This window comes from Calidris pugnax, unplaced genomic scaffold (genome assembly GCF_001431845.1).
Source record: "Calidris pugnax isolate Ruff unplaced genomic scaffold, ASM143184v1 scaffold141, whole genome shotgun sequence".
In the NCBI taxonomy this organism is placed as follows: domain Eukaryota; kingdom Metazoa; phylum Chordata; class Aves; order Charadriiformes; family Scolopacidae; genus Calidris; species Calidris pugnax.
Genome location: NW_015090902.1, coordinates 2,689,297 through 2,716,970, shown reverse-complemented (window position 1 = coordinate 2,716,970; position 27,674 = coordinate 2,689,297). Strand labels below are relative to the sequence as shown.

Below are 27,674 nucleotides of genomic sequence, written 5' to 3'. Positions count from 1 at the left end.
GAGAGACTTACAACTTATGGTATTAACCTCTCCAGCAATCAAAAACTACTGGTTTTAAGACTCAGAGGAACAATGGAATTGTGAATATAACCTCAAGAGACAGAAACTAAGAACTATGTTACAATTTTAATAATATTAGAGCTATTGTTATTATAACTACTATTGAGACTTCTGTGGACAAGTACTCTAACTGCAATTTTACTCCTTCTGCAATAATTAGGTGTAGACTACTAATGTTTCTTGAATTAAACTATTAAGATTTCCATTATACTAACAATTAATTCTTGGCTTTACTTATATATATTGTGTGCTTCCTCTTAGCACATGAACAAGAATTTGATTTCTTTTTGCTGCATTACAATATTGCAATCAAGAGTCCTAAAAATAACAGTAGACTCAGCCTTAGCAGCTAAATTATGTTGCATTTCTCTGATATATATTGCTCAACCTTTACTATTATTTCCATGGTACTGTGATTAAAGGTGATGACTACTTACATTTCTATAGCAGAAGGAGCTTACAGTCTTCTACAAATATCAATAGTTGTAACATCCTAGTACCATTTTTATAGCAAAAGCCCCTGTTATCTATATATTCAAAACAGAGTTACAAAAGATCATTCTTTGATCTGATGTGAGAACTGTAAACTGGTCTTGGATCTCCAAAATATATGTTTTACTTGGTCACAAAACTGTTTTTCCTCTTTCGTCTGTCTTAACAAAGACACTGCTAGGTGTACTTTTAAAAAGCTTAATTCAGACTGGATATAAATATGCTTTCGCTCGTTACTATCATAGAGCTTATGTATACATGAGACAGCAGAATTGCACAGCATGTATTTTGGAACATGATCTATAGCGTTCTGAGAATGAGAGGAGCTTTAACCAGAAACATCACGGCTAGCTATGCCATACCTGAAAACATTTGGGAACAGAAACTAACTTTCAGTATCTGATTTTTTCATTTACAAACTTACTCTCTGAAAATATTAATTTCTCCACTCTCAGTAGGGGCAACTCAAATTTCTTTTTTTTAATTTACATTTACACATACATATAAACTCATTTTGTATTCATGATCCTTGATCTGTATAATTTATGATTTGGATTTCAAAATGCATGAAAAGTTGGAAGAAATATATGAACTAAAAGTAGAGATTTAGTTTACCTTGTGAAGCAACCCTTTATAATGAAAAGTGCCATGTCTGCTTATAATATAAACCTACATCATTTATGCCGCCGCAAGCAAATTTTGCATGCAATATGAGCTGATAATAAAATTTTTGATCAAATATCTATTGTAAGCTATCAAGAAGCTGACATCCTAATAGACTTCTGCTTCTGTTTTTCTGGAGGTTGCAAATATAAATCAATAACATTTCTACTATATTTGAAACAAAAACTGAAGTCACATATTACTTAGCCTCTTTGGATTTAATTTGTTCATATTCCTTTTGCACTTATTGAAAGGCTTATCACATCCTTCTCTTTGCATCCTAAGTCAGAATACTTTTATTTCATTCCTTTTAATAATGAGTCTGTTTATTTCTTAAAGACTTTAGGCATTTAAAAACATATTTGCAGCATATGATAAACAAATATTCTAAAAAAAACCAACAAACAACAAACCACCATTTCTAAAAGGCCTTTGCTTTATTATATCTTCAGTTTTCTTGCTTTTTCTCTTCTCTGTACCACCCACCTGTGCAATGCTCATGAAACCAAAGTATTGGCATTACCAAGTGCAAGCAATTATTAGTGAATATTGCTAGACGCAAAGTGCAGTTTGGTTATGAAGATATTAGCTAAAAAATTTAAATTATCAAAACATCATTAGTTCCTTTTTGTGTTTTAAGTCTAGCTGGAGACAGAGTGTCCTCTTTTTGGTTTCAGTCCCAATAGATGTCAGATGTGAAGTGATCCAATTTTATGCAGTTAGCCATCTAATAACTGATTACTTAACTACTGATTATTTCGCCAAAAATAACTATGTCTGTTAATGGGATTTGCTATTCTAACACATACAATTCTTTTTTAAAACTCCATCAGATTTCATGTCTGTCTTTTTGTATTTACTTAGCTTACCATTTAATGTCACACTGCATACAAACTATATTCTTTAATTATGCACATGGTTCATTTAAAGTTTTAACTTTCTTTACAATTTTCAGCCTACAGAACTGAAGTGCTTCTAATAGACTTGACTGGAAAATTAGGCCAGGATCAGAAAATACCTGATATACATATATATAAAATACCAGAAAATACTATATTTGTAGATCCTTAATATGCCTAATAATCAGAGAAATTAGCTGGTTGCCTTTTCTAAATTTGTGCTGCGAAGAAGTCTACATTACAACAGTCACATCATAATTTGAGCAGACAGACTCACACAGGGCATAAAATGGAGAACTCTTCCCTGAGAGTGATACTTCTGGCGTGGTAAAGTTTATGGCAAGATTTACTTAAGAAATAGCTTGTTGAGAATGAAGTCATACACCTAGCCACCTGAAGAAATGTATTTTTTCTAAAGGCGATACTGTTTCCTTTACCCTCTGCTGAAACCTATATCAAGGAACTGTAACGAGGATGCTGAGAGAAAAGAAAAACTTAGCAGATAAATGAGTACAGCTATGGATTACTTGTCTCAAGTATCTCTAGCTATTACCTGCTAACCTCTTTTTGTTTGGTTTTGGGGTGGTTGGTTTTTGGTTTTGTTTTATTATAACCCACATGCATGTTAATACTATAGGCAATTCCAAGAAACCCTTTTGTACAACCTAGTTAGGTGGTGATGGGTCTTGGATATCTTCATGTAATCCATAGATGTAGGATCGTATATCATCTTTACAAGCTTCTATTAATTTCCTGCTGTTTTATGAATATATGGATGGCAGAATGGCTGCCAGTCAGAATGACAGCCATCTGGATACACAGACATATCTCAAGGTCACGGTAACTGGCAGAGGGCAGTCTATCTACAGCAGGATACAAAGGTAACTGGCAGAGGGCAGTCTATCTACAGCAGAAGGATACAAAGCAAGGAACTCACAGCAAGTTTCGGTTGCTATTGCTTTGACTGTCAGTTTTGATATGAGAATGACCCATACGAGCTTTTAATACTAGACCTGAATAAAAAGGATGATTTCTTGAAACATGCATCTCTGTGAAAATAAAAGAATTATCTTCAGGCATGTGGAGAACTGAGAGCCTCAAGAGTTATACTGAAACATAGACACAGCCTCAAGGAGGTAACTTGGGTGCATTTAAAAATATAATGTAGAAAGGATCTGGACAGTCTCACAGATATTTAAAGAACAAAAATTCCACGAAAATTTCAGCTAAAATTCTGGAATCCCCTGCACACTTTAGAAGGGGCTATAAGATCTAGCCCTTTGAGATGCAGGTTCCTCTTTTCCTGTAACCAGCTGTCCACAAGCACTTCCTGAAGGAATTGACTTCTGAGGTGAGAAGAAAGTGAAAAAGCATCTTCTTAAGTTTCATGATCATAATGACAAGGGTACTGCAACTAAAGGAACTGTACCTTGCCTGCTGAAGAAGGACTGAGTAAAGATGCTTCAAAAGTCTCTGAAGGTTTACGGAACATCATCAGTGTTTAAGTGAGATCTGAACAGACAGGCTGAGCTTCGCTATTGTGATTGTGAAACATAAACCAGAGAATTAAAATAATTAGGTTGGAATCTGTTCAAGGAAGAAAAGCTGTCATTGCTAAAGGATCAAAAGTTGCTCCGTTATGGCTTATGTTGGAGTGACATCTAACGTATCAGTCTCCAGCTGTGAGTTCTGGATGCTTAAACATAAATTGCATCTTATTGGATAATGAAAAGTTTTTTTCCTTGTACATTTAAATACCAATCAATCAATGAGTTAAGAAAAACTGACTTTATTCTGCATATGAGATGACTGTCAATCATAGTTAACATCCCCATGAGGACACATAAAGCAAAAGGAAGGACCTTGAACTGACAGTGCTCCTTAGCCAGATCCAAAAGGAGATGATAATAAAGGACTGGTTTCATCTCTGTATGACAGCACACTCCTTTGACACTGAAAGTCAGGCCCTCTCTCTGAACAGTTGAAACAATACTGTCTAATATCACCACTTGAGCTCAAAACTATAAATAGAAGATTTCAATATTTTTAACGTTAATGTGGGCTTATCAACTACCTTTCCCATCAGCACCTGAGAACAGTCACCATAGAAACTGCTGCCTTTGCAATGCACTGGAAGTTTCTGGGGGTGAATGCGAGCCTGGCTTATCCGGCCTTTTAAATAGAGCTCTGGAAAAAACATGGATCACACAGTAAGATGCATAACAGAGTGCATCTTGAAGTCACGAGCCACTAGTTCCAGTGCAAAGATGTCTTCTGCTATTTCTCTTCAAGATGTTAGGCCAGTCTGATTTTGAATGGAAAGAAGAGTCAGAAGGTAAGGGAAAGAGGGGTAGAGAGTGACTGCAACAGCCAGCTATACATTGAGGGCTCCTGCCTGGACAAGTCATTTGTTTACAAGAAAAAGAGCTGCGTTTGCTTGGTCTCCCTTTCCCTCTGTAGGCAATCCACATTTTTTAGCTTGAAGTTTACATCTGCGGTCAAGTAACTGTCAAACCCTTGCCATATTAAGCCCCAGGAGACAGGATAAAGAGAAGAACAAGTTCAAAAGTCATTATCATATGGCTAGAGATGACTGTGACTACGGAACAAGTAGACGAAAATGAAAAATAGCAAGTGACTAAGATTTAAGGAAGGCAAAATCCTGAAATACCTGACCAAGGAAAAGTGGTGTCTAACATTTTTCTTTAACACTGCTTTGGTACATGAGGCCCAGAGGATTCTAATTTTTAAAAGGAATTTCAAAAATGATCTAGGAAAACACAGATTTGTGCATCTAATATTCTGTGCTAGCCAAGGAAGTAAAGAACAAAATTAGTGAACAGTGATAGTAAGCCTGGGAAAAGTTACCACGGCTTTTGTAAAATACTATTCTTTAGGAAACTTTTGGAGTTATTGAAAGGTTATTTACATTGTTTCCCCAGAGATGACTTTTCAAGGGCTTTTCCCAACGTCTGTCACCAACTTCATGCAGAAATTAGGTAGCCATGGCACAAAAGGTCTTTCACAGACAAAAAATTTCTTAAAAAACCAGAAACTAGAAATGTACGAAACTATTAGTTCCATCACCGACAGAAAGTCACCAGCAGAGTTCTGGAATGAGCTGTCATGTTCGACAACTCCACATTCTGAAGAATGGCAATACCCATTCTATGATTCTACGACCAGTAGAGTGAGAAAGTTTATTAATGCCAGAGATCTCTTTCAAAATAGTACAGACAAGTTCGAAAAAACACGTGAAAAAAAATAAAGAAACATGGAGTGACTAGCAGATGAAATTTGATAGAGATAAATATTAAATGATGCAGAAGACATAAATAATTCCAACTTCACACATAAAATGATGATGCTCTGAACTGATAAATAAGGGTAACACCTTGGCATCATGAAAGATAATGTTGCTAAAGTTTAATCTGAGCATTTAATACAGTCAAAAGTAAAATAAACTATAAATTAAGAGAGAAGCAGATGGAAATAAAAGAGAGAATATCACTTTGCTACTGCATAAAAACATCCTGAATACTTCATGTAACTCTGGTCCTCAAACCTCACAAAGTAAAAGAGATGCAATAGAACAGCCATGAATCTTGACTTTAAGGCTTTTGATATTAGTAAGGCTCATCAACATAGAAAAGCCTCATAGGAAACCCTGGAAAACACTGCCTAACTTAAAATGTTATGGGATAGGGTCAGAGCTGGTTGGACAGCTTAAGCAGTTAATGTTTTCAACTTCAGATTTAAAGGATAGAGATTTTTACAATTCTGTTCATGGGCATTTTTTTTAAACAAACTCTGTGTTGAAACAGCAAGTCTGATATTTAAGCTTCTACACTGGGAAAGACTGTAAGTACTCTGGTAGACCGGTATAGGAAGCAAAGTCATCTTGATGAATTGAAGAGATAGCCTTTAGAAAAAAAAACACAACAAAAACCACAACAAAGAACCAGAAAAGTATCATTAAATAGGGCAGTATAAACCAGAAAAGTATCATTAAATAGGGCAGTACACCACCATCACTGGAGGTGTTCAAAAGACAGGTTGATGTAGTGCTGGGAGGTGTGGTTTAGTGATTATGCTTCTTGTTTGTTGTGCGGGTGTCTATTTTTGTTAGTTAGGTTGACGGTTGGACAAGATGATCTTTAAGGTCCCTTCCAACCTAGAAGATTCTGCGATTCTGTGATGTAGAAAGGTGTAATACACTGCTCAGTTACTGAGTGACAGCTAGTCAGGTAACAGCTCTTTAGAAGAGGATCTGGTTGTCATAACAGAGAGCTCTTTAGAAGAGGATCTGGTTGTCATAATAGAGCACAAGCTGAACACACATCATCAGTCACCTCTCTGAATAAGTGAGGCATCACAATAAAGCGTACATAATAGTCTGCAACAGACTTTTTTCCTCTTTAATCAACATTTAGGGGACCTCTGCAAAGCTGTGTCAATTTTTCAGCTGAATCTTCAAGATATCAGCAAACTAGAGACTATTTCCTGCAAAAAATGTTAATATTTATAGTTGAAATTATTTAGTTCTTAGCGATACAAGTGAAAGAAAAGTAGGAATCATGTCAGCATACAGCTTGGGTTTTCAGCAACAACAAGATAGGATGCATTGGCTAAGCTGCATAAAATATCTAGCCATAAAGAGAAAACAACCAAATTAATAAAACAATGATGAAAGGTTGGTGAGTTTGGGGTGAGGTGGATGTTTGAGGGACTCAGCACCATCCCATAAATTTGTGTGGAAGTTCCATTCCACTGTTACCTAAAAGATGGCACCTTGTTTTGGATGCAAGTTCAGTGGAGCGTGATCCCTTTCTCACAGGGCAGTGAAGTGAACAATACAGATAGTGTGACTGAAAGTGTGACTTTTATTCACACCTTTTAAGGACAAATTAGCTTTAATTGTAATGAGGCTATGATACATTAAAAAAAAAAAAAAGGCGCAAGGCCAAATCAGACTTAAATTATTTTGAACTTGCATGATTAACATTGATTAACAAATAATTTGTACTTCACATCTGATTGTATTCCTGCTGATAGATTATAAAGTAGTATCTCTGAGTTACAACACACTCAGAGGGTCTACACTTAAAACTTCTGTCTTTATAAAATTTATCAACGATAACTCCATCTGCTGAGATAGAGTGTAGTGAAAAAGCAAACAAACAAGAATAATTCTATGAAATTACATAAGCAGGTAGAATCACAGTGTTATCTGACTGACAGACTTTTAGTTGTCCTGGTTTCATTACAGGCTTGTTTTGTGACTCAAGTTTCTTCTTAGAATCACAAAATAATTCAGGTTGGAAGGGATCTTCACAGCTCAATAGTCAAGCCTGTGGTTTGTGGTTCAAAGCAGTCAACAAGGGATTCCAGTCAGAGTGGGAAAGGTTTTGTCCAGTTAGGTCATGATGGAGCAATTAAACCTGGAAACCACTTCCAGGCACATGAAGGACAAGAAAGTCATCAGACATAGCCATCATGGAGTCACAAAGAGGAAATCATGCTTGACCAACTTGATGAATTTCTGCGATGAAGGAACTGGCCTGGCAGATGAGGGAAGAGCAGTGGATATTGTCTACCTGGACTTCAATGCCCTTTGACATGTGAAGAATGAAACTGAGCATGACAAGGTAGCTTGGCTGTTATGTCACCAATGCAATGGCGTTGGACTAAAAATGAGACATCTGTAAAATTTCATTTGGAAGCACTTTTGTCCTCTTCAATATTTGAACAGCTTGGCTAGTAGGTATGTGTTGAAAAGTGATAGATATTAATAGGAATAGAAGTATCATGCAAAGCTGAGATTTGGCAGATAATGAGATTTTTAGTTTTTGTTCTGTAGCCACAGGTAACCAGGAATCTGAGCACAAAGCACTTTCAGATTTTTATTTTTTTACAGTTCAGTAGTTCTGCTCTGCAAAACACGTACGAGCTCCCTTAGCTGAAAAGCTAGTATAAAAGTTAGTATAAAAGCTTTGGCAAAGGTAAGAGTTTGTGCATACAGCAATCTCTATGCTTTATCAAACAAAATTAAAAAAAAAAATAAAAATTGAAGCCTGACGAAAATAATTATGTTTAAAGCTGGACAAAATCAAATTAGAAGTATGCCATGTTTACCTCTGAAAAAGGTAAAACAGAACAGGTATCTGATTTCTAGCAAGTACTAATGGGTCTTGGTAAATGAGTACACTTGGTATCTTTTTAAAGTCTGAATAAATGAATAAAGAAACTCTAAACATGTATATCTCATTGGTAAGAGCAAATAACCATTTACTCACTGATCCTCACTAGAAAGAAACTAGTAGAAAAATAAAGAGCATAAATAGAAGAGATTGTTAATGTCAAGTTATTTTTGTTTTGCTTCTACTACTACTACTGTTTTTGTTTGCTTTAACCCAGTTAGCTTGTGTCTAAAGACAGTACTTAATACCTTCCAATAACATGCCCAAGATCTTATTGTGCCACTCTCTTTTGCCTGTTGATAAGAAACAGAAGTTGTCAGTAAAACTGAGTGAAATGAAGAAAATATGCTTGATGCCAACTCAGACTTCAACGTTTGCTTTTGTATCACAGGAAACGGTATTTTTACATGCAGCAACTTTTTCAAGAAACATTCTAAAATATAGATGTGACATAATAAAGAAGATTTCTTCTGCTTATATGCCTGCCTATTAATCACTTTTGAAAAGAAAAACACAAGGATCTTTATGAATTACAAATCTAGATAACAATACTAAAAAATAAATACATTTGAGACTACTCTAATGTTATTAATTCTAAATGTGGATCTCTAATGTAATTTTCAAACTATTTTATGCTCTCTTTATCACTATCACTGTCTATTTGGTAGACATTTTTATTAGCTAAATAAAAACTGCTTGAATTAGATCTACGGATATACTGAGCCTCCATAAAAAGGTTATATCTAGGTTTAGAGAGTTAGATTTATTCTAATGATTTCAATAGAAGCTTTACTAGCACATTAATTCCCTAGGGATTTTGCATATTACTTTGTATGAAGAATATATTTGAGTCTGGTGACCATCTGGTAGCTGCACAAAAGACTAATTTTGTCATTTTGATACTGATGTTCAGGGTTTTTTATTTAAATTAAACATTTTTTTCTAAGGAAGATACATCACAGGAATATATAACACAGAGAAAAAAGTGTGAAATGATTGCATAAAACATTTCTTATTTTTCCAATATATTCTGTATGATCTAGAAGATCATAGTGCAAGCATATATCAATTTTCTTTCTATTCTTACAAATTGTCCATTATTATAAATCACTATTCAGAAGTGGTAATATCAAAACATTTGTTGTATTGTCTCAATGTTTCTGTAGTGAACAGCACCGCTCCCTTTTTATTAAAAACATTTTTCTTTCTTTGATTGCAAAGATAATTTAAAAACGTGAACCAAGGGCAAATATTAATATGTGGAAAGTCTCAGAAAATGGCTTGTGGTGATTAATTCTGCCCATTATGCATCATCAGAGACCTTTGGACTGTAATACTAGCATTTTCCCACAGCACCAGAAATGTTGTACTTCAGTTATTGACATTCAAAACATTGATTTCTTTAATACAGTATCTTTTTGCTGTTTCCCTGTTTCATTGTATCTAATTCAGACCATACCACTCTATAATTGCCAATAGAAAGTAAATCCAATGAATTACAAGGCATATATAGACTGATCAGTTTTCTGCCTCAGGTGAAGGCACAAGGATTCAGATTACTACCAGGAAGCAAAACCTTCAGATTTCCCCAGGTTTTTAGAATTTAAAAGATTAATTTGTGAAACAACTACAGGCTGTCTGAATTCTGATGCATGCAGAGCAGCGGAAAAAAAAAAAAAAAAAGGTATAATTTTGACAGTTTTTAGCTGCTAGCACCCATAGAACTCTATAAACAACACAGTAATAATAATAATGATAATAACAATAATAACAATAATGTAGTATCACTGATGTAATTTTTTGAAAGCTCTTACTGCGTATCTACTAATGCAAATTTCATCTGTCTAATTCAAGAAGAATAAGAAGGAAGAGTATTTCTCTAAGGTGAACTGAGTTAATTATGCTTCAAACTGACATGTAGCTATACCTGGAACAACACTATAGGGGTTAAAAAATACTGCACAAGTCTTTGATGCCTCTATGATGAAACTGTGCAAAAGTGAATTGAAAATAAAAGTTGAAGACAATAATTAAATACTTATATATCTAAGTATTACTCATATCTGTTAAAGCTGTCATATAGTTTTGAAGAGAATCCAACCTGTTATTCTTTGGATTTTGGAAGATAAGATAATTTAACTACTACTATAACGGCTTTCTAAAAAAAAAAAAAAAATTAGGATCTTAAAAGATACTCTTGATTTTTAAACACACATTTCTTAACTGTTTGAACAAGAAGCCCAGGCACATTATAGTTCAAATTCTAATGGCAAACCCAGTGTAGTGACATATTCACAGGTAAGCGTTAAATTTCCTGCAGAATGCCATATTTTTACCGTAAAGCATTTTTTAAAACATGTATAAAAATACCTTTTTGGCCCTTCTTTTGTAAAGTTCTGTTTGTATAATCCAATACCTTTAGGAATCATATTTAGGATTATACAGGGCTTAAATGAAAAGTTGTAAATTCTTTAAAATTGTCTGTAATCACACTGTCAAACATAAAGCGCCAAAAAGATAAGTAATAAGCTTATAATTCTTATGTCTGTAGGAATTTAAATGAATGTCTAGTACCTGATAAATTTGTGAAATACATATATGAATACATAAAATATTCCCAATGTTGAAATCACTTTTCTAATCAGAGAATCATTTAGGTTGTAAGCAACCTCTGGAAGTCATCTAGTCCAAGCCCTGACTCACTAGATTATAAAGTTTATCACATTGCAATTGATTATACTAAATTACCATAAAGCTAGTACTGTAATAAAGATACCACCTCCCCCATTATTTTACCACATTACTGCAGGTCCAATTCAGGAATTGTATTTTGATTGGCCTAATTAAAATTTAAAAAAACAAAGAAACAAAAAAACGCCAAAACCAAACACATGAATTGAAAGTAAGCACACTGAAAACAAGGATTGTTACCAACAGAGGCCCAATACAAATGTTTCAAAGCTTATGAGGTCATAGAGCTCTATAAGAAAATTCTTAGGTGAATATTTTTGAAACAGCAATCAAGATATACTCGGCATATCCACAGGACTCAAAGTGACTAAAGGAAACAAGCAAACAAAAATGACCAAACAAGGGTTTCTCAATTGCCTGAATACTGATCAAATTCAAAGGATTGCACAGAACCTAGAAACACGCAACACATCTACCTCATTTTTATAGGAAAAAAAAAAAAGAAAATGTTTACAGCAAAAATAAGCTTGTTGCAGAAATCAGTACCAAGGATGGAATTCAGTATAAATCTAAATAGTTGGGTAGTGTCATTTGAAAGTATAAGGCAAAATTCACACATTGCATGAAGATAGTGAGAGGTTCACAATTTTCTGAAGCAACAGCTGAAGGCCAGGAAGGATTACTTAAGCCATCTGAAATGGTATTAGAAGCCTATGGTGAAGTAGCTGGAATGAGCTCTGAAACACCAAAGTGTAGATGTTTACCTGTTTGTGTCTAAAGGTGCTTTAGGTGTTTCTCATTGCAGTAAATATTGCCAGAAGCGTTATTCATCTGACTGGCAGCCAGGTGTCTGCTTCAGGCTAAACTGAATTTCTGTCTTCTTCTGAAGCTTAGGCATTGAGGGCTCAGTAACGTACACACAATTAAGTCACTAGTGCTAATTGAGATAGCTTAAGGTACCAGAGACATAACTGGGGTCTGGCAGATAGAACAGCATCTATGGGAACCTATGCCTTTCTGGATTCACAAGTGGAGGGAAAGCACAAGACCTTAATACGAAAAGAAACTAGAGATTTCTCTGTTGAGCAACTGAGGCTTGAGACTGCCCCCAGATATCTAACTATATATTTACTCTTTAAATTAATGACGTCCAGATAGTCCATCTTCATAAGAGACAACCAGCTGAATGCATTGGTAAACTATATATTGGATCTCACGTGCAAAACTGTACCAGTCTCATACGTTCATTTGCTTTTGATGGAAAAAAACTGTGCAGAATGAACAAGTGGAATCAGCAATAATTTTCTGCAGTAGTAGAGTGTTTTGTGGAGTAGCTGAACATTTACCTTGGAAATATCAGAATCCCATTGCTCACTTTAAGTGGAAGTGGTTATTAGTCTATTTACTAGATTATTATTTTAAATTTAAATAGCCTTTATAGAAGATAGTTTATCTAGAACAAAAACTGAATATATTGTTTGACATCGAAAAACCCAAACACTACATGTTTTCCTTTTAGATTAGGTAAAAGCAGAAACGCTTCTGATACTAAAGAGTCAATGATCGGATAATATGTGAAAAAAAGTCATTTGTAAGCATATAGAATTTTACACATAGAATTGCAACAGCTTCTTCTGAGAGATGCCATGAGGCAAATATAATCTACTAGTAAGTCTGTGTAAAATCAGGGAAGGTAAAAAACCCCACCTAAACCCACCCACTGCAGAGAAAAACAACACAGACATGAAAATGTTTCAAAATATCTAAGCTACCATTAAAAAGAATGATATTTCGGGATGCTGTTAATTTGACAGTCTGATAACACCAAACAGTACTAAGAATTATATTAACTGCATGAAAGATTGAATGAAAACATGACAGACACGCTGCCGGTGTGCATACTCTGCATGAGGGCCGCCTTTGCCTTGGAAAAAACCAACCAACCAACGAACCAGCCACCAAACAACTACTGGGGAGCAAGAATATATTCATTGTAGGCAACGTCCTGGGCAAGGCAGCTTCTCAGACTACTCTGTTCGGTGGGATTTGCGTCTGAATTTCATGAAGATAAAACAAAATCTTAAAGGATTTTTTTGAACTTCCATTTGTTTATCCACAGACCCAATTTGATCCTGCAACTGTCAGCCTTCTCTACGGTTATGATAGTTGTACCAGAAGATTAAAAATACATTCACATTAAGGCTTTGATCAAGAGTACACTTCTGAAACAATCTCCACTCATTACCTCTTCCTCTGCTTTGGTTTGCATCATAGATCAATCTCAGAGCAGATAAATTGAGTTCTTTCACCTGAAGTGGGAAGGTGTTCTCCAGCCAGTAACAGGCATTCAGTCTAAAGCAGATTAAAACTAGGCTACAGTAAAATCACTGAAGTATACACTTTGGATGGACCTCAGGCCCCTAGCACCAACTGTTTTGCACTACTAATGCTAATCTAAATAAAGTCTAATTTATTTTCTTAGGACAACAGGAGACAATAATGGGATCTCGTCCTATATCTCTCTCTCTTGTTTTGCTACACTCTCAGATTCTGCTTATGCTCTGCAGATGCAAGTTTCTGCAAGATCTCCAGGTGAACTCAAGAAAGGTGTTAAACGCACAATGTGTTTTTCAGTTGTATTTAAAATCCCTAGATTTGACTTCTAGAAAATTCTGAATTTTGACTGAAGAAATAAATTAGACTTTTTATCTTCTTGACTTGTACTTTGTTGCCAGGTACTTATGATGAAAATTAAATACAGAGAATGTTGCTTAGAAGAATGACTTCTTCAGAGAAGCTAAAATCTGCATGAAAGAAATTCTCCATTTACAGTCTGTGAACTCCATAACAACAGAGGTCCTGCACCTTGCAAAACAGAACAGCCATAACAGAAAAATAAGAGTCTTGATAAAATTCAGAAAAAATGTAAATTTCTTACTTCCATAGCTTCAAACTTCCCATGCCCTATGTGATCTGTCATCTTCTTCTGCCCATTTCAATAGCAAATTTGAAATAAGGTCTGATTAGTGATGAATGAACTCCTAAGATGTCTTCCTCCTTATGCAGGAAGAAGAGTTTCTACTGTAATTAGCTGGTCTCCCTTTTAATCTTTCATACTAACAAGAGCCACCTACATCTCGTTCCCAATGTTTATGGCCTCTGTTTATGCCTCACTTAATTCTGAATGCTTTACCACGGTGCACAGGTGATATCTTTGCTTATGCATATTTCAGAAAGATTAATAAGTAAATTATGTTCCAGTGATAACTTACTTAAATTATTAAACTCTTCACTAGGTTAAAAATATTGCCTTTTGTCATAATGATAAAGTTACCACCTATGGGGAAGATGAGGAAAACCATGCTGGGAAATCTCATCCTAATTAACTGCCATCTGGAAAAAGGGATGATCAGACTAACAGGTAATTCCTTTTTCGAAAGGCATGGAAAACTCAGAAGGCATGATGACCCCCTCATGATTTTAATGTCTAAATCGCAAACTACCTGCAATGTTTTATGCTCCATTTTCCTTCTTCTCAGTAAGACAATTGGAAGAAATTAAATGTTTTTCTATGTCCAGGAAAAGAAGCTTCTTCACCACCTCCCCTTTCCTAAGGTGGGAGCTTGTGCTGTGGCTCCCTCTCTGGGCACATGCTGAGTTACTCCACAGCTCTTAACTCACATCTGCTTCTTTTAACCCAATACAGGAGTTACTATAGCTCTGGGACACAACCAAAGGTGCAAAGAGATGATCTTTGAGAGCAGAAATGTGTAAACAGCTTCATGTAGCTATATTAACCCCTTAAACAATTTACAACTGATAATCACGAAGAGAACGTCAAATGTCATTAGCCTCTAAAGATCAATTCTGTATATTGTAACATTAACATTGATTAAAGCTTCTGAACATGAACACCCAGAGGGCTCTGAAAATAAGCTAGAGTTCTACATTACATGGTACAATTACCATTGATAAAAAACAAAAACAAACAAACAAACAAACAAAATTCCTCTCTAAACCAGTAAAGTCCATTAAATGGAAGGTGAAAGAAAATAGACATCAATTGCTAAAGAAGGGGTGATCCAGAACAAGTTAAGATTTAATCTTGGAATTGTTTTATTTGATCAAAGTCAGATTTTCTTGACATGATAATTTTATCAGATGGGAAATTTCATGTAGCACTTTGGATTTCTCCATGACATATAGCTTTTCGTTATAAGAAGATTGTAGCAAATTATAAAAAATGTTTTCATGCACAAAGGTTATTATAGTGATGTGTTTAAATGTATATTTATGTATATCATCTTTTATACACCACATGATACACTCAGGTGGAAACAGTACATTTCTTCTTGACAAATGTGCAACATTGGGAAAAAAACTCCCCAAACCGTTAGAATATTTTTGAATGCAGATTTGGTTTTGCATACGAACTTACTGAAATTCAGCCACAGGGCAAATAACACTAGCATTTAATTTAACCAAATGTAATAAAAACAGTCACCAGATTCTCTTCATATCATAACAAACAGGAAGAAAACAAGAATTGCACTTAGCACAAATCTCACACTGAGATTTCCTAATGATAACTGCTAAATTTAATTTTCTTCTTACATTATTTTCAAGAGTCTAACCAATCATATCTTCTCTTTTTTTTCCCAGAGAGACAGACTACAGTTCCTCTAATATGCATGAAGGCATAATTAACTGAAAAAGTGCACAGTCACATTTATCTAAGCTATTTTATTCTAGTTCAGTTATTGCTTCAAAAGGTAAAGTTTGGATTTTAAAAAATAAAGTATGTAGATATTTCTGTATATATGTATCTAGTGCATAGCAAAGTAGGAGAGAGTAGGCACGATGCTTTGTAGCACAGGCACAGCTTCTGCAATGTTGCAAGCTTATTCTGCCTCAGCTGCTCCTCATGTATGAATTCCACCCAGGGTCATCACATTTTAAAAACCTGGAAGGGGATCTTCTGCTGCCCAGTTATCTAAACATCTACTTTCTCCTAGAAACAGTCAAATAAAATAGCAAGTCCTATAACCGAAAAGGCTAGAGAGGGACTAACTATTCAGTTTAAGGCATAAAGCTCTCTTTGGAAAAAAAATAAATTATATGCAGCACGTGTTTAACCGGCAAAAAAAGCCAAAATCTCGGCAAGGAATATGAGGCAAACCTGCAGTGACATTCTTTTGCTTTATTTGCATTTATGATATGAATGTACTCTCCTCTGGCTTTGTGAAAGTGCTCTTCCTGCGAGTTTGTGATTAAACACTGTATGAGGAACTGAGTTTATACTGCTCAAATCCATCAAGGAGGAAAAGTGACAGTGCAGAAAACTGCAAGGTTCCCTGCCCTCCAGCCTGCACCCTTCACTGGTCTGTTTACAAAAGACCATCTGCATTGCGTTGTAACCTCTTCACTTGTATCCTTTCCAGTGAGCCTGGAACTGTGCTAATAGTTACCTGTTAAATAAATGAAGAGTAAAATGCTGAGACGATTGCTGCATGAAAATAGGCTGGCCAACCTGACAAGCTCTGTCTAAACCGTTCTTCCACGGGATACAGAGATGAGACAGGTTACTGAACTCAGCATTTCACTGCACGTTCTATCTTGTAACAATACTGGGAAATGTAAGAAATGAGCAAAATGAGAAATGAGAAAATGAGAAAAAAATTCTTCAAACAGTTTGCTTCCTATGGAAAACACTGGACTTTTATGCAAAGTCAAATTCTGCACAGAGGCAGAGAAATAACCAGAGCTATCATAAGCAAGCGCTTGATATTTTCTGGTATAACAGATGAGCATTAGGCATGTGTAGATCTGATGCCTAAAACCTACTGTCACATTTGAAGCTTTATGGGTGATATTTTTAGAAGCTAACAGTGCCGTGTTTTACAAGGGCAGTTAAACTTTTGCCCTCCATACTCTTGCAAAGTTTAAGTATTAAGAAACTCAGACTTTTTCAAAAATTACTCTCACATAGGTGTGTGACAGACTGACTGATATAGACCTTAAGGTTCATGATAGTTCTCAAGAGGTCTTAGAGATTGCCTGCTGAATTGAAAGCCATGTTTAAAAGATTGTGTAAAGAGTCTGTTAACTGTACTGTGGATCTAGTCATAGTGTCAATGTTCTCAAGTTAAGTAGGTCAATTTGAGCTGAGGATAGGAAGGATCATGATCTGGTTCTGACTCTTTGTGATGGTGCTTCTTAACTATTTTTATAAAAAAATAAATGAATACAATTCAGCAACTGCTGAACCATTGTTCTTCTCTTACATACTTAAAATCTACCCATATCTTTCTTGGATCAAGCAGCTGACAAATCTGTGTGGTAACCTATGTTAATCCCTTTCACAATATGCAGTAGGTGTATTAATACCTACCTTGATTCTTGTTGAGATCACACTTTAGGATTGAATTTTTTGTCTCTTTTTACTTTAAAGTAGCACTACATTTGTGTGGCATTTCATATTTTTTAAAGAGCTCCAACTAAATTATTTAATTTACATTTCCAAAATTTTAAAACATTAGTCCATTAGACATTAGTAACCCTTAATATTGCAAACAGATATATCCAAATGTTTACATATATGAGAAGTTCACTTAAAGGCTTTAAATTATGGAGGAGTTAATACAGGCCACGCAGTATATCCTTGGAGCTTGTTTTTTTCATGCTGAATCTCAGCTATCAAATGAGTTCCAGTGCCATTTTTGCCACATGACACATTGAAAAATTTTTATTCGATTATACCTTACTGCAAAGTCTATCATATTTCCCATACAAAGTAAAAATTCTGGTAAGTAGAATTACTTCTGTCTTTCCCTTTTAATATCACCTTCCTGAAACCTGAGATTTGCACAACTTAACATATGTGTGGTGATTTGGTCCTCCATTTACTATTCTCCCCAATGGCTCTTATAATATGAAGCTCCTGTTTAGTAATATACCAAAGTGAGTTAATTAAAGGAAGTGCTGATGGTAATTTATTATGTAAATACCTGGAGGCTTCTATTTACCTTGATCCCAAACACCAAATTTATAGTATTGCTAAAGAAAAATGAAAGGAATTCTTATCCATGCAGATACAGTACAAACATATCACAGTGAAAATATTACATATTGCCCTCTCCTGAAAGGAAGAACTCTTTCTTCTTTGTCTTTGACCTGATATCAGAACATGAGGAAACAGAAGCATTAGAACTTTTAAAATGTCATACATTTGTATTAAACAAAATAGTCTTGGTAACTTTGAAGGTTTTTAGGGCTTTTTGTTTTTCAATAGTTTCCATTAAGCCACATATATATTGCTTAATCTTGACAAATAAAGCTTTGCCACATTCTAATCTATCCACTTTTTTTGGAGGCTGAATTATTTGTTTGTCTTGAGCATTGCATTATCAGCTAATATATTCCAACTGCCTTTCTGAAATACAAATTTACTGTAAAATCAAAGATAATATCATAGCAAATTTACTGCTAAGTCTCCTTCTTCAGTTTTTCCATTCCTTCATGTCATAAAAGTTTCCCTTAATTGCCATTTCCAACTAGGTATATCATACTTAGATCCATCTGAGCCTCATAAAATTCATACCCCACAGCTAAATCTTGGTAGGGTAAACCTAGCTGATATCCTGAAAGCAAATCTGAGATACTGAACACAGACAGGGCTCAGTAGTTGGTTTCCTTCATTCAAAAACAGCACAGAAGGGTGAAGGTCAGAGGGAAAGTAAGCAACAAGGAATATAACCGCCAGCCTGTATTTGAGGCAACTGCCCTAGGAGGGAAACTGTGTTTCTGCATTTAATGTTAGAAATCAGCTGAGAAAAACAGATAAGCAAATGCCACCAGAAATAATGCCTGAAGCATGAAGAATGCTCATTCAATTAGCTCTCCCCACGTACCAGGAAATACAGTACTTTCCTGCGCTACGGGAAATTGGTGCTTGGATCCTTTAAACATCCTGATCCCAAGTGTCCCTCTTCCATCAGTACCCCCAACAGTTTTTAAAGACATCAAGAGTCAAAACTTGTAATGAATGCACAGATGAGACATCTAAAATCAATATAGAAACCCATTTTGATCTAGGTATATCAGTTATATACAGCTGGAAATAGATGTATTAGTGTAGGAGATATTTTTTTTTTTTGGACACTTTCTTTTAGTTACACCCAGTATGCTCCTACTCCAACGTTATACTTTTTCATTCAACACATGGCCACTATAGGATCCTTCTCATTCAATCTGTGAGGTGTGTCCTTCATCTAAAATAGCATACTTTATTCCACAAAGCTGTGTACATATGTCTTAATCCCTTTTGGTTCTGATCCAGTGAGAGCAAACAGAGCCCAAACAGTGATTTAGCTGATCAGCCTCCAGTGGAGTGCTTTAGGATGAGCTGCAGTATTGTTTTGACTCTACTGACTATTTGTCCATTAAGTATAATAGGAGTTCAGACATGTAGCCCCCATATGTGCAAATCAAATTTCATCCAAAATGTCTGCCATGATAGATCTGAATTTTCTGTTCCAGCCCTACTTGTGTTACAGTATCTTCCAATAAAGCTTCAGTAAGCTTATTAAGACAATATTATATAGAAGCTATGCTTCTCACTCTCATGATGTCTTGAAAGGTAGGAATATCAGCATTAACAGAAACTATAATGTTGAATAAGTCTACACAAAACACAGAAACACAACAATAAACTTTAAGAAAAACAACCTGTGATTGTTTTTGTGCAATATATATTTTTTCTAATGTCAGTTGTATGTATATAGAATTCTGTTATAATTTATGTATTTAAATGCAAATTGAGCATGAAGATATACTGTAGTGAGTTATATATAACATGATTTTTCCAGTAGGCTGGTAAGTACTTTTTGCACATTGTACTAAAATATACACACTCTTTTGCTTGTTTTTGAAAGGTACTTAAGACTGTACAGAATAAAGGCTACCCTGGAAGCCTTCTACAAGATTTTAGGACACTGGAAGTTTAAAATCTCATCATTATACTGCAACATTAGCTTTCTCATATAATAGCTTTAGTTATACTTTGTGCTCTAAATTATAATGCTTTATTAAAAACATAATGATACACAAGCCCATTTCAAAGCAGGAGGGAACTTAACCAGTATTTGTTTGTTTCATAACTCAGACCTTAATAATTTCAACTCTAAACTGTGTGAATCCTTTGTCAATGATGCCATATGTCCCTAAAATTAAAGACACTGTTCCAGTAAATGAAAAATACAGAAGTTTAAATTCAAATTTAAATATTCACATTTACATATGGTAGAAAATTCAGTTTTAACACTGTGTGAAGGACAAAACAGCATACAAAATTGTGCTTCCATTTTCAACACACCATGGCAAATCATCCTTTCAGGGAGTTCTTAGTATAGCTGTACGATCTAGGTGGCACAGGATGTTCGACTCAATTCTAAATTCACAATGACCTTTTCTTTCACGCTATTAAACCTATCTTGAGACTTACCAAATAGTAAGAATTGCGTAAATCACTAGCATGAGTCTGTAGATTGCCAAGAATATACAAAAGTTTAGTGAAAGTAGTTCTTAGATCTACATCCTGATCTCTCTATCTGTAGAGATCAGGATCTCTGCAACCCAAAACTCTTTAAATAAGAGAGGATAAGTTCTACAGATAAAAATCACTACTGTGGCAGCACGCTGGTTATCTCTGCAGAGACGTGATACATGGTGCCCAGCAAGAGCTTTCTTCCCCAGTCAGAGTGTAGTGTCAGACTACCCGTGCTGTAGATGTCAGACACGCTGACAAACGTTCTGTCACTTGTGGCAGGATGGTCTGAGCAGCCACTCAGAGGATGAGGAGCCCTGCCTGTAATGAAGCTTTCAATAAACAGGCTCTTCATGGATACACTTTCTAAAAACCATTCTAATATTAAATAATGTACACACAATAATGGCATCTAACTGGAGCAGACTTGCCCATTGAAACAAAGGTTCTGAATACCTGGCAAATTATTACATATTACATATAAGCTACTTACATGGAAGTAATCATCTGAGCAAGACAGGGATGTCATTAATGGATGAGATCTGAGCTACCACAAACTTTGACCTAATCCATGAATCAGCAAGACAACCTCATGCTTAGTAAGACTAATCTTCTAGAGCATATTGCAAAAAATGAATTATCTTAAAAGAAATTACCTCAAAACCAACCTTAACAGTATGTGGATTCCCTAGCTGTGAACTGAGGAAAGTTTTCCTGAGCAAGAGTGTTCCCCTGAAGTTCCCCAGCCAAGTGCTTTGAAAGGCAATAAATCAGAAATACCATTTTATGACAACATACTAAGGTATGGTTCAACTTTATACAAAAACCTGAAGGCTCAGCCCTATAGAACTGTATGTGAAGTTTCCCACCCTCCCTCTAATTAATTCCAAGTTCTTCAATTATGCAGCTTCAGTGAACACTTTTTTTTTTTTGTAAAGAAGGAGAAAGTTGTTAGGTCCAAACAGATACTTGATGTCTATAGTTTGTACTGTGGCCAAAGTACATTCTTCAGGAAAAAAACAAAAACAAAACAAAACAAAACAAACAACAAACTGCAATTGGAACACACTCTTTACTTATCAGGTCATTAAACTTAGAACTATTGCAGCCCATGGCACATCTACTATACCACAATCTGCAGTCAGTCAGGAAAATACTGCACAAAACTAGGCATCACTCCTGAAACACCACCAAACCTTGCCCTCCCATAGACACTGGAGTTGAAAACTGGAGCCCTTGTACCCAGCAAAGTTGCCAAAACAGTGAAAGCAACAGGAAATCCAAAGCAGTAAGTCTCATGAAAAAACCCACAGCCTGGAGAATGAATTGAAACAGCAAGAGATAGAATTGTGCTTAGAACATACTGAAATTATTGTGTTAACAGCAAGAGATAAAGACAACAGAGAAACGGTACAAAGTAACTGATTCTAAAAAGTTGAGAAAATGCATAACAGAACAACTAAACAAATGTAGAATTACCAAAAATTACAGCAAGTATTTGCAAGTACTAAAAGTCTAATAAATGACTCAGTGGGATGCTGCTCAGAAGCTACAATAGCGGGACTCAGAGGAAACAAATAAATGGTAAGAGAAGAAAATCAGCTCTTCAAATTAAGCAGAGCATTAACACAAATACCTTTGAATAGGAGAAGAATCAAGCTTAACTCAGATTTTTGTGTTGCTCAGAAAAAGGCAAATAAACAGTCAGAAAACATTTAACTAACAACAATCTTGATGTGGTTGGTTAAAACTGCAACTATACTACTGTCCCCATAGGAAGTTGAAATTTGTTTTCATTTTGAATTGGCATTAAAAATCTCCCCCACCAGCACCAGAATGCAAAATTTGCAAAATGCTATGTGTCAATTTTATTTTTAGTTTATTCTTTAAAATATTCCAGGACATTATGTTCCATTTTTTTTTTGGTGCAAGGGCATCTCTTTAACTTGACTATCTTTAAACTGCACTGAATGTTAAGAGGAACCATTGTCTTATCTCGTAAAATTCTATGTGTAAACTAACCTGATAAAAGGACACAAATTCACTGCTACAATAAGTCAAAAGTAATTTAAAATACACAGCAACACCATGTCATGAACTGTCTACCTTCTTGGAAAAGAAAATCAATCACAGATCCTAAGCATTCTGATAAATATTTTCAAATCTAAAGGGCAAAAGAGTAGGCTCCTCAATCTAATCTTAGAATCAGACCTTCAATGCACAGTTCAGTTTTCAAGGTTTCTGTCATTCACAACTGCAACAAAAGTCAGGGATGAAAATCTGCACAACTTTCAGCACATCTTAAAATCAATTTATTATTTTGGAAACCTGGAAATTATTTTTGTAATTGATTTTATAAAGTTCACAGGTTTCAAAATGCTAGCAAGATATTTTTCTTTAGAAAGAAGTAGGAAAAAAGTCCCATTTCAGTCAGATAGTCTGTAAAGTAAAAGCATTTTCTGCCCTACCTTTTATTATCCCAAAGGATATGTGTTAACTCTAGATTCAGTTATTTGGGGATAAAAGTCCCAATACCAGTTTTAGATTGATAAACGCTGATAATGTAGACTTTATGTCAAAGCAACTTGAGGATACTGTAAACCTTAGAGATGTTTGATTTTAAGACTTCACATTCACAATGGTCATGGTCCTAAAGCAAATACTCAACTTTCCAAGATACATGAAGTTAAGAAAATAATCTTCCTTTGTTGCACTGCTAGATTAATAAAAAGGTTAATAAGACAATTCATTCCCTACTGCCCATCCTGTCTGGAACTGAAAGACTTAAAGCTCCACCTCTTTTTCTTACATTGTGATTGTCAATATGTCTGTTATATCTCTTTACTTTCCACCCAAATGGATGTAATAGTGTGGATTTTTTTTTCTGGTGAAATCTCCAAGCCTTGTCCTCATACCTCTTCATTTTGAACATAATAAAAGAATTGATCTGTCTAAGTTTATGATTCCTTCAGTGCATTCTTGTGACTGATGGACTATCAACCTGCCTGCAGAATACTACTTGAGAGTGCCTTTTCAAGTCCAGTGAAGAAAGTAATAAATTAATCCTCACCAATCTCATTAAGTTCTACCCTACTAAAATCCTAAATCCATTGAGAAAGACATATTGTACAGAATGAATAGAAGTTGCATGTTATTGTAGTAGACTGAGGTTTACTGGTTTTCACATCTTAGCCTCCATAGAAAACATACACTGTACAGTTTAATAAATAGCACTGCACAGTCAGTTCCACTTTTTTGTATTGTTCTGGTTAAATTTTCTTGCAATCAGCAAGGACATTACTATCTTCATTTCATTATAAATATGAAAAACAACGCTTAATTAAAATTCTTGAAAATTAAAGCAAGAAAAATAAAAAATAAAAACACTTTGGAATAAAGAAATCATTAAGACACCAAGACTCTTGTATTAGTAGGAATTTCACTTATTTTCTTTTGATGCACACTTAAATTTTCTTTTGTAAAACTATACTGCATTTTGCAGAATCAAAGAGACTGCATATTACTGAATACAAATTTGAGTACAAGCATTGATCAGAAATTTTTTGTATTTTAAATGCTTGTCCATATTAACAAATGCAAAGTGATTTAATACTTTCTCTAAAATTTAATAACTTTAAAGTCAAAGGTCATATATCAAAATATTAACAAATGCAAAGTGATTTAATACTTTCTCTAAAATTTAATAACTTTAAAGTCAAAGGTCATTCAGTGACATATAGTCACTTCTAATTGCTACACTAAATAAAATAGACCTGTTCAGTTTGGAACTAAAGAGCCCTTTCTCTTCAGAGAGAAGACCTGCTACAGTAAAATGTTCTGCAATGTGATTAGTTTTGCCTGTTTTTTCCTCAATACATAACTTTACCAAGGCACTTAAGCTGCTTTAAGAAAAACAAAACTCAATTGATCTTGCAAAGAAACAGTGTTTACATCTCAATAATATGCTATGAAAGTATGCAGCAAAATCATCTTTTCTAAAGCTAAACATTTGCATTAATTTATGGTGAGACAAACATTATTTCACTGAATTTCACTGAATTTCACTGAATTTCACTGAATTTTTTAGAGTTGGAAGGGACCATAGAGATCATCTAGTCCAACTCCCCTGCTGAAGCAGGATTGCCCAGAGCTAGAGCATGTTACTCAGGACTGCATCCAGGCGGGTCTTGAAAATCTCCAAGGAAGGGGACTCCACAACCTCCCTGGGCAGCCTGTTCCAGGGCTCCGTCACCCTCACCGTGAAGAAGTTTCTCCTCATATTTGAGTGGAACCTCTTATGTTCCAACTTGTGCCTGTTGCCCCTCGTCCTCTCACTGGGAACCACTGAAAAGAGTCTGGCTCCCTCCTCCTTCAACCCTCCCTTGAGATACTTGTAGGCGTTGATAAGGTCTCCCCTCAGCCTTCTCTTCTCCAGACTAAAGAGTCCCAGCTCTCTCAGTCTCTCCTCATAAGGGAGATGCTCCAATCCTTGTACTGAATTTTCTTTAGCAGAAAAAAAAAGAAGGGGGTGTTGATTGTTTTCTCCACTGCAGATTCTGAAGTAGGGAAAAAACTATAGATGTACTATTTCCCCATTCTCCCTGACATTTTGGGGGTGAGAGGTGAGGCTGCTGCTTAGTTTGTGTATTTCTTATCTCTGAAAAGAACTTGGCTATTTTAATTAGAAGTATTCCTATTTTTCCCAAGAACCATTTTCTTGAGAAAATTTATACTGGGAAAGTTGACTTGGACTGAAGATACAAATTTAGCACAGAAATATGCAGTTACAAGATATATATCAGAAGTGTATCTGTTCATGTAAAAAAAAAAAAACCCGCCCTGTTTTGTAATATAATAATATTTTGAGCTGGGCCAGGTTGTTTTGTTTTCTTTTTTTAAAGAAGACAAGTTCTCTGTGCTCAGATGCACTTTCTCCCAGTTCTGTCTTTTTCCATGTCCCTGTGAAGCACTTCCTGCATGGAAGGGGTTTGCAAGGATGACCACGTCACCTGCACTCCCGTGACCTACGGGTGGCTCTCGGTACAGGGTGAGAACAGGCCGAGAGCAGTCAGACTTCATCTGCCTTTGCCAAGTTGTCATGTGTCTCATAGTTAATTGGCCAGGGCTTCTGAGGGTCAAGAATTTTGTTTTGGCACATGGAAGGAGGGGAATTCTTCTTAGCAAGAGACAGAAGGATTGTGGAAATGAGAAAAAAAGAAATCTGGGATATTATTTGTGAGAGGGGCTGTCAAAATGTTGCTTTTTGTTAGTGAAGTCTTTAGAGAGGTTTTCGACTGAGCAGGACCACCCGTTTCTGGAGCTGGTCTGTTGGCTTCCTGGAAAGCAGGAGGAGTGCCTCACCTGAGAAGCTCTGGGAGATGAAGAGCAGGTTTGGGAAGGAGACATGGCCAGGTGAGGGGCAGCGGTGGGAGGAGAGGAGGAGGATGTGTGTGGAAAAGAAGGATGATGGGAGCTGTGCGTGCAGTTGTGCGCACGACCCCTCCTGTAACATTTGGCAGGGATGAGCTGTTCTGTCTCCGCAGGTGGATTCTTCATTTTGGTGGTAGTTGACATTTTGTGGTGCAAAATCTGAGCTGTGTTTTAAGTTATGCCTCCGCTTTTCATACTTACAAAAACATGCCTCTCTCCGTACCGTCCCCCTTGCCTCCAAGGGCAGAGATTCATGAGGGGCAGTGCCAACAGTGGAGACTGAAGAAAAGAAGGCATTCAGCAACCCTGCTTTCTCTGTGTCTTCCACTACTAGGGTGCCCACCTCATCCATCAGTGGGCCCACATTATCCCTAACCTTTCTCTTGCTGTTAACATACTGAAAAAAACCCTTTTTGTTATTGTTAACATTGGTGGCCAAGATGAGCTCCACTTGAGCCTTGGCCCTTCTAATTTTCCCCCTGCATATCCTCACCGCTTCATGGTATTTCTCCTTATCTGCCAGGCCCTTTTTCCAAAGATTATAAGCCTTCTTTTTGTTCCTGAGTTCCAGCCGAAGCTCTCTATTTAGCCAGGCTGGTCTTCTTCCCTTCCTGCTTGATTTTTGGGACTTGGGAATAGCTTTATCTTGCACCTTTAAGAGTGCCTCCTTGAAGAATGACCAGCTTTCCTGGGCACCCTTGCCCTCAAGGACCATCTCCCAAGGGACACCCCCAACCATGCTCCTGAAGAGGCCAAAGTCTGCCCTTCGGAAGTCCAGGGTGGCAGTCCTGCTGGCCTCCCACCTTGCTTCAGTGAGAATCAAAAATTTTATCATTTCATGATCACTCTGTCCAAGACGGCCTCCAACGTTTACATCCCCCACAAGACCGTCTGAGTTAACTATCAGCAGGTCCAGTAGGGCACTTTCCCTGGTCGGTTCCCTCACCAGCTGCATTAGGAAGTTGTCTTGGAACTTCCTTGGAATTTCCTTAAGTATGTTAAAGATGTCAAGAATACAAGTCTTGTAAAAACCTGCACAGGAAACAGATGCTTTGTAATGATGAAAGTACATACAGTTTGCACATTCTTCAACTTATTGTAACTCATTTACTCAGCATTTCACTACAGAAAAGTAAAATATAAGTAAAGATTTATTTACTTCATTTTTTTTTCCTACAGGCACGGGTTCTCTGTCCTTTTTTGAGGAAGTAAATTAATTTTACAGAAACATAAATAAAAATGCATTTCAATACACTGCAGTTTAATAAGAATACTTATGACTACTATTTTATGCATAATTATTTATAGTTATATACTTAGAATAGAAAACAGTGGATTGTAAAGACAAATGAGGTAGGCAGACCTAACAAGATCAGAAAAAGTGCTTAGATTTGTCTGTTGTTTACACTAAGATTCAGCAATGAGTAAGTATCAAGATACAACTTGAAAAGTCCACTATCGACAATTTAACAATGTGTGAGTTTGAATGTGACTTTATGTATTTCATTAGAAAATGTATTTATCACTTGAAAACTTTGAGGGCTATTACTCTGAGTGGAGATTTTCACAGATATTCTCTTTTTTTTTTTTTTTTTCTAATGTTCAATATATTTTCTTAACATCTCTGGTCAGTTTTGTGTTTAAATGAAAATACACGCTTGCATGTGTTAATACATTAGTGCAAATATGTATGAA

General features: G+C 35.8%; 1 protein-coding gene across 2 annotated transcripts in view; it reads right to left on the bottom strand.

Annotated features, from left to right (window-relative positions):
• The window catches only part of CSMD1 (CUB and Sushi multiple domains 1), a 1,104,383-nt gene that overhangs the window by 319,711 nt on the left and 756,998 nt on the right, over positions 1-27,674 (bottom strand). The gene's annotated exons all lie outside the window — the stretch shown is intronic.